The sequence below is a fragment of the Micromys minutus genome (genome assembly GCF_963924665.1).
Source record: "Micromys minutus genome assembly, chromosome: 7".
Lineage (NCBI taxonomy): Eukaryota > Metazoa > Chordata > Mammalia > Rodentia > Muridae > Micromys > Micromys minutus.
Genome location: NC_137976.1, coordinates 60411042 through 60421466, shown reverse-complemented (window position 1 = coordinate 60421466; position 10425 = coordinate 60411042). Strand labels below are relative to the sequence as shown.

Below are 10425 nucleotides of genomic sequence, written 5' to 3'. Positions count from 1 at the left end.
TTCCAAAGGTCCTGAGTTCAATTCCCAGCAACCACATGGTGGCTCACAACCATCTGTAATAAGATCTGATGCCCTCTTTTGGTGTGTCTGAAGACAGCTACAGTGTACTCATATTCAATAAATAAATAAATCTTAAAAAAAAAATAAGTACACTGTATCTATCTTCAGATACACCCGAGAGGGCATTAGAACTCATTACAGATGGTTGTGAGCCACCTGCGGTTGCTGGGATTTGAACTCTGAACCTCTGAAAGATCAGTCAATGCTCTTAGCCACTGAGCCATCTCTCCAGCCCATAAATTAAAAAAGTCTTTAAAAAACAAACAAACTGTACCTAAAACTGTTAGGAAGGCCTTCTCTCTTCCAGCCCTTGCTCCCATTCAGACTGGTTTCTGCCTCCCCTCTCCATGTGGCAGGCAGATGCCCTAAGAAAAGATAGATCCAAGGACTCCCAGTATGCAGGTGCCCAGAGAGGAGACCGGGAACCACATTTGTTCCAGACCCTGCTGTTCTGCCCGTGGACCACCATTTTGGACTCCGTTCTGCCTGCCCTGAGCTGCGTGCCAGCGAAGCCCAGCACCACCAGTGAAGAGGCAGGATGCAGAATGACACTCATGGTCTCTTTCTCCTCAGAGATGCAGGCATTGACTAGGATGCTCACCAACAGTGGTATGCGTACAGTTCTGGTATTTATTTTATTATTGGAGAGGGAACATTCATGCTATGGCATACATGTTAAGGTCAGAGGGCACGTTTGTGGGGTCAGTTCTCTCTTACCATCTTTATGTGTGATCTAGGAATCTAACGCAGGCAAACTCAGCCAGAGTCTTTACCTGCTGGCTCTCATAGGACTTTCTGTTTTGTTTGTTGGGAGCGGCTCTCACATAGTTTTAGTTGGCCCAGAACTCCCTCCGCCCTTGTGTAAAACAGACTGGCCTCAAACTCCTTCTGCTCCCAAGTGCTAGGATTGAAGGTGTGCAGCGCCATGTCCTGCTCTGTATATTTTTGTAAAACATCTGTTTAGAGTTTGGCGGCCTGGCTATGGGGATGACTCAGCAGGTGATGGGGATGACTCAGCAGGTGAGAGCACTGCCGGCTCAGCTAGAGAAGAAGAGTTTGATTCCCAGCACCTACCTGTCAGCTCACATCTGTCTGTTTTCTGGTCTCTGTGGGCACAATACATACATGCACAATACAGGCAGGCAACACACCTCTACACATAAAATAAAAATGTTTTAAATTCGTTTTTGAGATTAAAATTACATGGAATTACATCATTTGCCCCTTCCCTTTTATGGCCTCTTTTTTCATTGTTACACACACACACACACACACACACACACACACACACACACACACTGAAAACCAACATTAAATGCTGCAGGCTATTATTATTTCCAGGAGCTAACAAGCCACGTGTTTTCCATCCCTAAACAACTGGTGTGCTTAATCACATGTAGGTGAAAGGAACTTGGGATGTGGGCTTGCCACTGATCGGAAGTAGGCCGGAGCCACACAGACAGGAAATGCGGCAGGATAGATGTTCTCTCTGACTGGACCTGGTGGGAAATACTGTGGCCTTATGGGTATGCCCTTTTGAGCCTCTGCAAAATGTGACTGGTGGCCATTTTCTGGGAATCTGGGAATGGATCCCGCCCAGAGTCCATCATCCTGGCCAGTTTTTAATTAAAGCTTGCTTCAAATTTGGCTCAAATTATGGAGGTAGTCTTATCCTCACTTGGCAGGATTAATAATACATATTCCTAAATACAACCTGCTCAGCCTAGATAGTGTTGCATGTGTGTGTTTTCAGGGCTGACCATTTGGTATTGGATAACCAATTGGTATGCTCTTCCCTGGGGAGACTTCTCAGCATTCCTCAAGTTGCCTGTGGTTCTTTGTAAATGACAGACCTCCTGGGCATAAATATTTAAAATTTTTTTGGTGCCTGAGCTGGACAGTATTGGCACATGTCTTTAATACCAGCACTTGGTAGGCAAGAGGCAGGCTAATCGCTGTGAGTTCCAGGGCAGCCAGGGTTATACAGAAAAAGGCCTCAAAAACCCAACAAACCAAAATAAAACAAAACAGTTGTGGTGACTTATGCATTAACTGTCCTTTGGTATTGTACCTTAATTTCATGGCTGTGGTTTGTGATTTTCCGCAGGACCTTGCACATGGTTATTAAATAAAGGATTTATTGCAAAAATCTTTGGACTCTCCAGAGATGGAGAGTTTTTGAGATGACTCAGTGGGTAAAGGCACTTGCTGCTAAACCTGATGACCTGAATTTGATCTCTGGGACCCATGAGATGGAAGGAGAGAGTGAACTCAGCTCCTGAAAGTTGTCCTCTGACCTCCACACCTAGGCACATATACACAAGACACTCACACAAAGTCAATTAATTAATTTTAAAACAGCAAAGGGGAGGAAGCTTTTGCGTGCTCAGAGAAGGGACGCTTCTTTGAGCTGCAGAGGCACTGACAATGGACACCGAGAAAGATGTTCAGCCACCAAAGCAGCAGCCAATGATATGTATTATGGAGACTGTCACACCGAAAATGAAATAAAATCCAGGGATCCAATCAGATGCAGAGAATGTGGATACAGAATGATGTACAAGAAAAGGACTAAAAGATGGGTGGTTTTTGATGCTCAGTGAAATGGGGGAGCACATCCATACATTTGCCTCATGGATGTCTCTCTTTAATGTACAGCATTTAACTGAGTTTACCTAATGACTACAACTGCACACCAACGACTTCACTTTAGAAATGCAGTTGTAGGTTGATACTTTGTATAAAGGAAATTTTGACTTAATTTACTGTTCTTGTAATTCCTCACATGGTGAAGATTAAAAGCGTTGCCCCCACCAAAACAAAACAATAAAAACTCAAAAAACAAACAAACAAACAAAAAACCCAGAGGGGTTGAGATGCTTTTCTGTTGGTGCTGGGGATGAAGCCAGGCCTTATGCATGCGAACCACTACCAAACTCCCTCCAACATGAAACTGGTTTTCCTTCCGACATTCTGAACCATTTATAGTTATTTTTCTCTTTGAGCCCTTTCTGTTGGGATGTTTATCTTTTTCTTCTCAGGTTCCAGAGAAGTCTTTATATACTGGGAAAATTGACTTTTTTTCTGTAGTGAGTTACAAAAAAATTTCCCCAGGAGAGTAAGATTCCACCATTCTCGGGGAAAGATTGATTTTTTTCAGCCTATATCCATGGTAACAAGTAACACCAGGACAGGGCATAAACCTAGCTAATCAATCAATGACATCTGGGTTTATAGAATTCACCTTTGAAAGCTGAAGGAGGACATGACTGCCCCAAGGTGGGGCTGAGAGGGGCTTTTTGTAGGTATGACAAAGAACAGCCACAGGCATCAGGAAGAGTCCAGACTGAACCGGACCATGAAAGGAGAGGGAGGAAGAGAAGAGCAAGGAGGACGGGATGTCAGGGATGAGAAGTTCTGGGAGGAGCCAGGTCCTGGGTAAGGCTAGAGTTCCAAGCATGCAGTTTGCTATGCTAATAGATACCACGGTCACCCCTTTATCCTGGGTTTCTTGCCTTGGAAGTCCTCACCTTCAGTGATTCATGCCAGGAGCACCCTTCTGAAGCTGACTGCAATCCACTCCTGCTTCATAGTCAAACAAACAATGCTGTGTGGTGTGGCCCAATACCTGGCCTATCAGCAGCTTGCTTTGTGCCGAGTCTAATCACAGTCATTTTGTCTGTCTTTTGTGTAAGTGGTGAATTGAGGTTTAGGATCTTAATTCTGACATTTTTGGCCTCATTTTTACCACCAGTTTTTCATTTCACCTTGCAGAATGTATGTTTATAAGGCCGATTTTTAAAAATCCATGTAATTGATTCTTCTAATGTGGTGCCTGCCTTTAATCCCAGCACCCAGAAGGCAGAGGAAACTCTTGAGTTCTAGGCCAGCCTGAACTACATAGGGAGTTCAAATCCAGCAATGGCTATCTACTGAGACCCTGTCTCAAAACAAACAAACAAACACCCAAAAAAACAACAAAAAAACTTTGAATTTGAAATATTTATTTTCTATCTGTAAGTATTTTGATTGCATGTGTATGCCTGGTACCTGAAGAGCCAAGAGTAGGACACCAGATTCCCTGGAACTGGAGTTACCGATGATTGTGAGCTGCCGTGTGGGTGTTGTAATAGAACCTGATGGAAGGAAAAAGAGAGATGTCCAGTCGTGAGGAAAGCTAATTTTCCTCCCATGGGACACCGATGATGTGTATATAAAAAAAGGAAAAAGACGATGTTCCTAGTTTCAGCACCAATGTTAGGAAAAGGATGAAGAGAGTGGGGAGGGAGAGATATGGCCCATAGAGGTGCAGTGAGGCCTGGGGGAAAGGGAGATGCCTCTGGGGGCTCATGTTGGGAATCCCTTCCCCCTGAGGGACCAGCCACATGACAGTATAGAATAGAGTTTATTCAGGTCATGGGGGAGTTAAGAGGGCAGTAGAGGCAGAGAGAGAGAGAGAGGAATAGAGAAGTAGAGGAGTAGAGGCCAGCCATGAGCACGTGGAGAGGGGCAGGAGAAGGGAATGGGGAGAGGAGGGGAAAGGGGGGAAGAGCAAGAGAGAGAAAGAGTGTGAGAGAGGGCAAGAGAGAGAGGAGGGGGCAAGCAGCCCCTTTAATAGTGTCAGGTAACTAGGGCAGAGCATACCTGGCTGTTGCCAGGTAACTGTGGGGTGGGGTTTACAGAATCCCAACACCTGGGACCTCTGCAAGAAGACACTGTGATCTTAACTGCTGAACCATCCATCTCTCCAGCCCCCTAGCGTTTGGGGTTTTGCTGTTTCAGTTTTGTTGGGAACTGGGAGAAACTGAAGGCAGTGTGGTAGCTGGTAGTGCAGTTTTAGATGGGCTTACTACTACATAGTTCAAACTGGTATGGCTTCACAAACTGCTATTAAAAAATGGTGGTCTGGTTGTTTGATTTTTTTTTCTACTTGGCACAAGCTAAAGTTACCTGAGAAGAGAGAACCACCACAATTGAGAAACTGTCACATAGGATTGGCTTATGGGACATTTACTTAGTGACTGATATGGGAGGGAGGGCCCTGCCCTTTGTGGACAATGCTACCCTTGAGCAGGTAGGTGGTCTTACATGGAATAAGAAAGCAGGCCAGGGGGCTGGAGAGATGGCTCAGTAGTTAAGAGCACTGGCTGCTCTTCCAGAGGTCCTGAGTTCAATTTCCAGCAACCACATGGTGGCTCACAACCATCTGTAATGGGATCCGATGCCCTCTTCTGGTGTGTCTGAAGACAGCCATAGTGTACTCATATATAATAAACAAACAAATCTTTAAAAAAAAAAAAAAAAAAATAGGCTGAGCAAGCCGTGAGGACTGAGCTAGTAAACAGAGTTCCTCTACAGCGTTTGCTTCAGCTCCTGCCTCCAGGCTCCTGCCTGGACCTTCCTAGATAATGGAGCACAGAAATGAACCCTTTCCTCCACAAGTTGCTTTTGGTCATGATGTTTTATTGTAGCAATAGAAACTCTAACTAACCAAACCCTCTGGGTATGTGGGAAGAACGAGGGCTCTGGAGAATAAAGCTCTGCCATCCTTATCAGTCCCCAGTGCTTGCAAGAGGGATTTGTACCTTTAGATCTGGTAGGATGGTTATTGCATCCTGTAATTAGCACTTGGGATGCTGAGGCAGAAGGAGCAGAGTCCAAAGCCTCCCTGGCTCACATAATGAGTTCAAGGTCAGCCTGGCCAACTTAGCTTTGAAACCCTGTTTCAAAAGTAAAAGAAGGGCTGAGAATACTTGTTTAGTATGTGGGGAGCACTGGATTCCAAATCCACCTACACATAAATATGTAGTCTTTAGTGGGCCAGCAAGGTGGCTCCGTGGGAAAAGGTACTTGCCACCAAGCTTGACCCCACGAGCTTGATCTAATTCCCATGTGCCATATGGCAGAAGAGGGAACTGACTTGTCTCTGACCTCCAATGTATGCTGTGGCACATACACGCCTGCCCTTACACATAAAAACTGTTGGGATTCTGTAAACCCCACCCCTCAGTTATCTGGCAGTAGCCAGGTATGCTCTGCCCCAGTGACCTGACACTATAAAAAGGGCTGCTTGCCCCCTCCTTGCTCTCTTGTTCTCTCTCTCCTCTCTTGCTCTTGTACTCCCGCCCCATCCCTCCTCTTCCCTTTCCCTTCCCCCATCTCTCCACATTCTCATGGCGGGCCTCTACTCCTCCCCCCCCCCCACCGTCTCTACCACCCTCTTAACTCTACCATGACTTGAATAAACTCTATTCTGTACTATACAAACATGTAGCTGGTCCCTTCAGGGGAAGGGATTCCCAACATGAGCCCCCCCCCCAGAGGCATTTCTCTTGCCCCCAGGTCTCGACACACTTCCATGGGCCATACCCCCCCACTCTCTTCATTTCCCACTTTCTTCATTCTCGCCTTTTCCTAACATTGGTGCCGAAACCCGGGACGTCATCCTTTTAACAACATTGGTGCCCCGTGACTTTTAATAACAAAACCACCAAACATAAAAACATTAAAGGTAACCTTTAACTATAGTATGGGTGGATGGAGCTTTGTGAGTTCTAGGCTAGCCTGGTCTACATAGACCTAATCCCCTCATTAAAAAAAAAATCTTTAAGATAAGGCAGACATCTCTTATTGACAGCAATTTCCCTTAATCACAGGGAATATAGTACAAGTTGCCAGTAGATGTTTAAAGCTACAGATGCCCACTATTCAGCCTTATACAGACTATATATTATTCCTATACATACAGATTTAACTATAAAACCTAATGCTGCTGACTTCCTGACATGAGATCAGGAGCACTGTTTACTATGACTATACCAAGATCACTGAGATGTGATGGTGTTGTCAAGGCTGGATGTCAGACTACAGCTGAATGCAGGTGTGGTGATTTGTATATGCTTGGCCCAGGCACTGCTAGGAGGTGTAGCCTTGTTGGAGGAGGTGTGTCACTGTGGGTGGGGTGCTTTGAGAGTGCTTCCTTCTAGCTGCCTTTAGATCATGATGTGGAACTCTTGGCTCCTTCTCCAGCACTGTGTCTGCCTGGATGCTGCCATGCTTCCTGCCATGATGAGAATGGACTGATCCTCTGAACCTGGAAGACAGCCTCAATGAAATGTCTCTTTATAAGAGTTGCCTTGGTCACGTTATGTTTTCTCAGCAATGGAAACCTTAAGACAGCAGGAAAGTACAGGACAGCAAGAAAGTACAGGTAAGCTGAGGCAAAAACGAACCATTCCTAAGTCACGAAAGGAGACCCACCTTTTCGTTTTGTTTTGTTTCTTCTGAGGCATGCTGACCAGCCTAGTCTCAAAAGCCTGAGCTTCTGGGCAGTTCTACTGCTTCAGCTTCCCAAGTACCTGGGACTTCTGGCATGCACCACTGAGTCCAGAGAGTCCCAAAGATCCTGTCTGGTTGGTATCAGTTTCACCTCTGTGGTAGACAACTAAGATCCTGAAATATGCCTATTTTAAGAAGGAAGATTACAGATGGCATGACTTTCATTTTTTTTAGTTATATAAAGATGTCAAAGGACTCCAAAGGGAATGACTTAGTTACCCTTTGCTATATAGCCAGTTACACCAAGACGTTGTGGTGTAGCTGGGCCTGGTACAATTCATAAGCTGCACTGGAGACCCCAAGATGCTAGTGGTATCAAGAGTGTGAAACATCTGTCTAGGAAAGCCACAGGCAATGAGTGGAGACAGTGCTGGTGGCTGGCTAGGCCACGGGAGCAGTGCTGACAAAGACCGTCAGAGCTCACATCAGGACTCTTGGGCTAAAAGGTTGATGTGCAGCCTGCTGGGCTCAGTCTTGCTGTGGTCTGACTTCCTACTCTTCTAGCCATTTTGGAATGGTAATGTTTGCACACTGTGCCTTTGTATATTGTGGTTGTGTAGAATACTTCCTTTTTTCTTCCTTCCTCTTTTCTCCCCTACCTCCTCCCCCACCCCCCCCACCCCCGATGGCCTATGTAGGCAAGGCTGGCAGGCCTCGAACCCAAGGCACTCTTCCTAAACCTCCCCTCCTACCGCTGGATTACAGGCATGTGCCACCCACCTGAAGCTTTATCTCAGTATTTCAGGGGCACAGAGCTAAGACTGCCTTGAGCCTCAGAAGAATCTTTGAAGTTAGACTTTTGAAGTATGCTGGGGCTTCCAGAGCTCAAAGGCTAAATACATTTTGCACTGAGATGATGCGGTGGTTTGAGTGAGTTTGTCCCCCACAGTCTTACATGTTTAATGCTTGCTCCCCAGTTAGTGGAGTTATTTGGAAGGATTAAGAGGTGAGGTCTTGCTACAGGAGGTGTGTTCCGGAGTGTGTGTGTGGGGGGTGGACTTGGAGGTTTCAGTTGCCATGCCCAGAGTCTCTTTCTCTGCCTATTGCTTTAAGATCAGGACATAAAGTACCCAGGTTCTATCTACTCCAGTGCCAAGCCTGTTTGCTTCCTGCCATGATCATGAACTAACCTAAACTAGAGGAAGACCTCAACTAAATACTTTAAGAGTTGCCTAGGTCATGGTGTTTCTTCACGGCAACAGAACAGTAACTAAGCCATGAACCTTTGGGGACTAGGGGAACAAAGACAGACTAAACCCTTTAAGACTGTGGGGCAAACAATTCTCTTTTAAGCTCTCAGATGTTTAGATCACAGCATTATAGAAATGACAGATACACTCACCTTTATCCAGGTCTCACCATTATGAGGGTGAGAAACTTTTCCTTTGCTTTTTAAAAAATATTTATTTATTTTATTTATGAGTACACTATAACTGTCTTCAGACACACCACAAGAGGGCATCAGATCCCATTATAGATGGCTGCAGTTGTTAGAAATTGAACTCAGGACTTCTGGAAGAACAACCAGTGCACTTAACCACTGAGCCAACTCTCCAGCTGTGAGGGACTTTTTAAAAAGAAGTAATTTGCATTGTAGTTTTGTCCTCTAACATAATCATTGTCAATGATGTTGGGAAGATAGGTTCTTACTCTGTAGCCCTGGCTAGTGATGAGGCTGGCTTTGAAATCACAGATCTATACACCTCTGCTTCTGAATGTTAGGTTGAATGTTAGACGTGAGCTACCAAGTTAGGCAAATATTTTTGTTATCTTTTGAAGACAAGGTGCCACTAGATACCCTTTGCTGGCCTGGAACTGCTATTAGATCATATTGTCCTTGGTGTACTCCTTTAATCTTTTGTCATTTAGATACCAAGTGTCACCATCCTCTCCGAGTTCTAGCTCTTCTCAGGAAATGTTTAGGAAACCAGATCCTACTAGTTTATAAGTCCTGTGACAGGACCGATAGTGGTTTTCAGAAAAGATGCTGACCAACACATCTCCAGGGCATTTAGAGGACGCCAGTAGTTACTCAGAGACCGTCAGTTAGACACTCCTGTGTCTGTGTGCAGGTGTACACATGCTTAAGGCCTCGGGGGAAATTAATTACAAGTTCAGAATCTCCCTTAGGGGTTCTGGTTCCTGAGGAGATCCAAGTATGAAAACAACTACCTAATCAAATGGTCCACAGCAAATCTGTTCCACACTGGAGTCTGTGTGTGCTAAGCTGTGCTGGTTCCATGGCCAAGGCTCAAGGAATTTTTCCTTGACCCTCAAACACAAGTAAGTCCCTAATTCACATACTACCCAGAAGAGATATTGATGTCATCAGTACCCCTACCTCTAAAAGTTGTAGAACTTAGTGTACCTGCCCCATCCCACTGTAGGGAAACATGTTAGAACAAGAAACAACTGGGGGCTGGAGAGATAGTTTAGAGGTTAAGAGCACTGACTGCTCTTCCAAAAATCCTGAGTTTGATTCCCAGCAACCACATGTAATGGGATCTGATGCCCTCTTCTGGTGTGTCTGAAGACAGCTACAGTGTAATCATAAGTAAAATGAATAAATCTTAAAAAAAAAAAAAGGAAAAAGATACAGCCAACTGGGACATTAGTGCTTGGGGTATTATCTATCCCCAGAGTCCCACAAAGCAATTTTTTTTAAGATTTATTTATTCCATTACAGATGGTTGTGAGCCACCATGTGGTTGCTGGGAATTGAACTCAGAACCTCTGGAAAAGCAGTCAGTGCTCTTAACCACTGAGCCATCTCTCCAGCCCCCACAAATCAATTCTATCTACTTCTCAGTTCATCTGCTCTATCCTTGGCTTTCTGGGGGTGCCAGCTGGCTTAGGAAAAGGGAACAATAAAGTCTGTTTAATAAAGGCTTTATAATAAACATCCCATTGCTATCAATGAGAATAAACATGTTTAAAATGTGTTACATGTTAAAGTGGTTTGAATGGGAATGTTCCCCATAGGCTCATGTTTTAGTTCCCACTTGGTGTAACTCTTTGGGAAATATT

General features: G+C 44.9%; 1 pseudogene across 1 annotated transcript; it reads left to right on the top strand.

Annotated features, from left to right (window-relative positions):
• Window positions 1-2487: 2487 nt before the first annotated feature.
• LOC308422453 (DNA-directed RNA polymerases I, II, and III subunit RPABC4-like) lies at window positions 2488-2663 on the top strand (annotated as a pseudogene). Its single transcript has one exon. The product of its transcript is annotated as a DNA-directed RNA polymerases I, II, and III subunit RPABC4-like (transcript).
• The last annotated feature ends 7762 nt before the right edge of the window (window positions 2664-10425 follow it).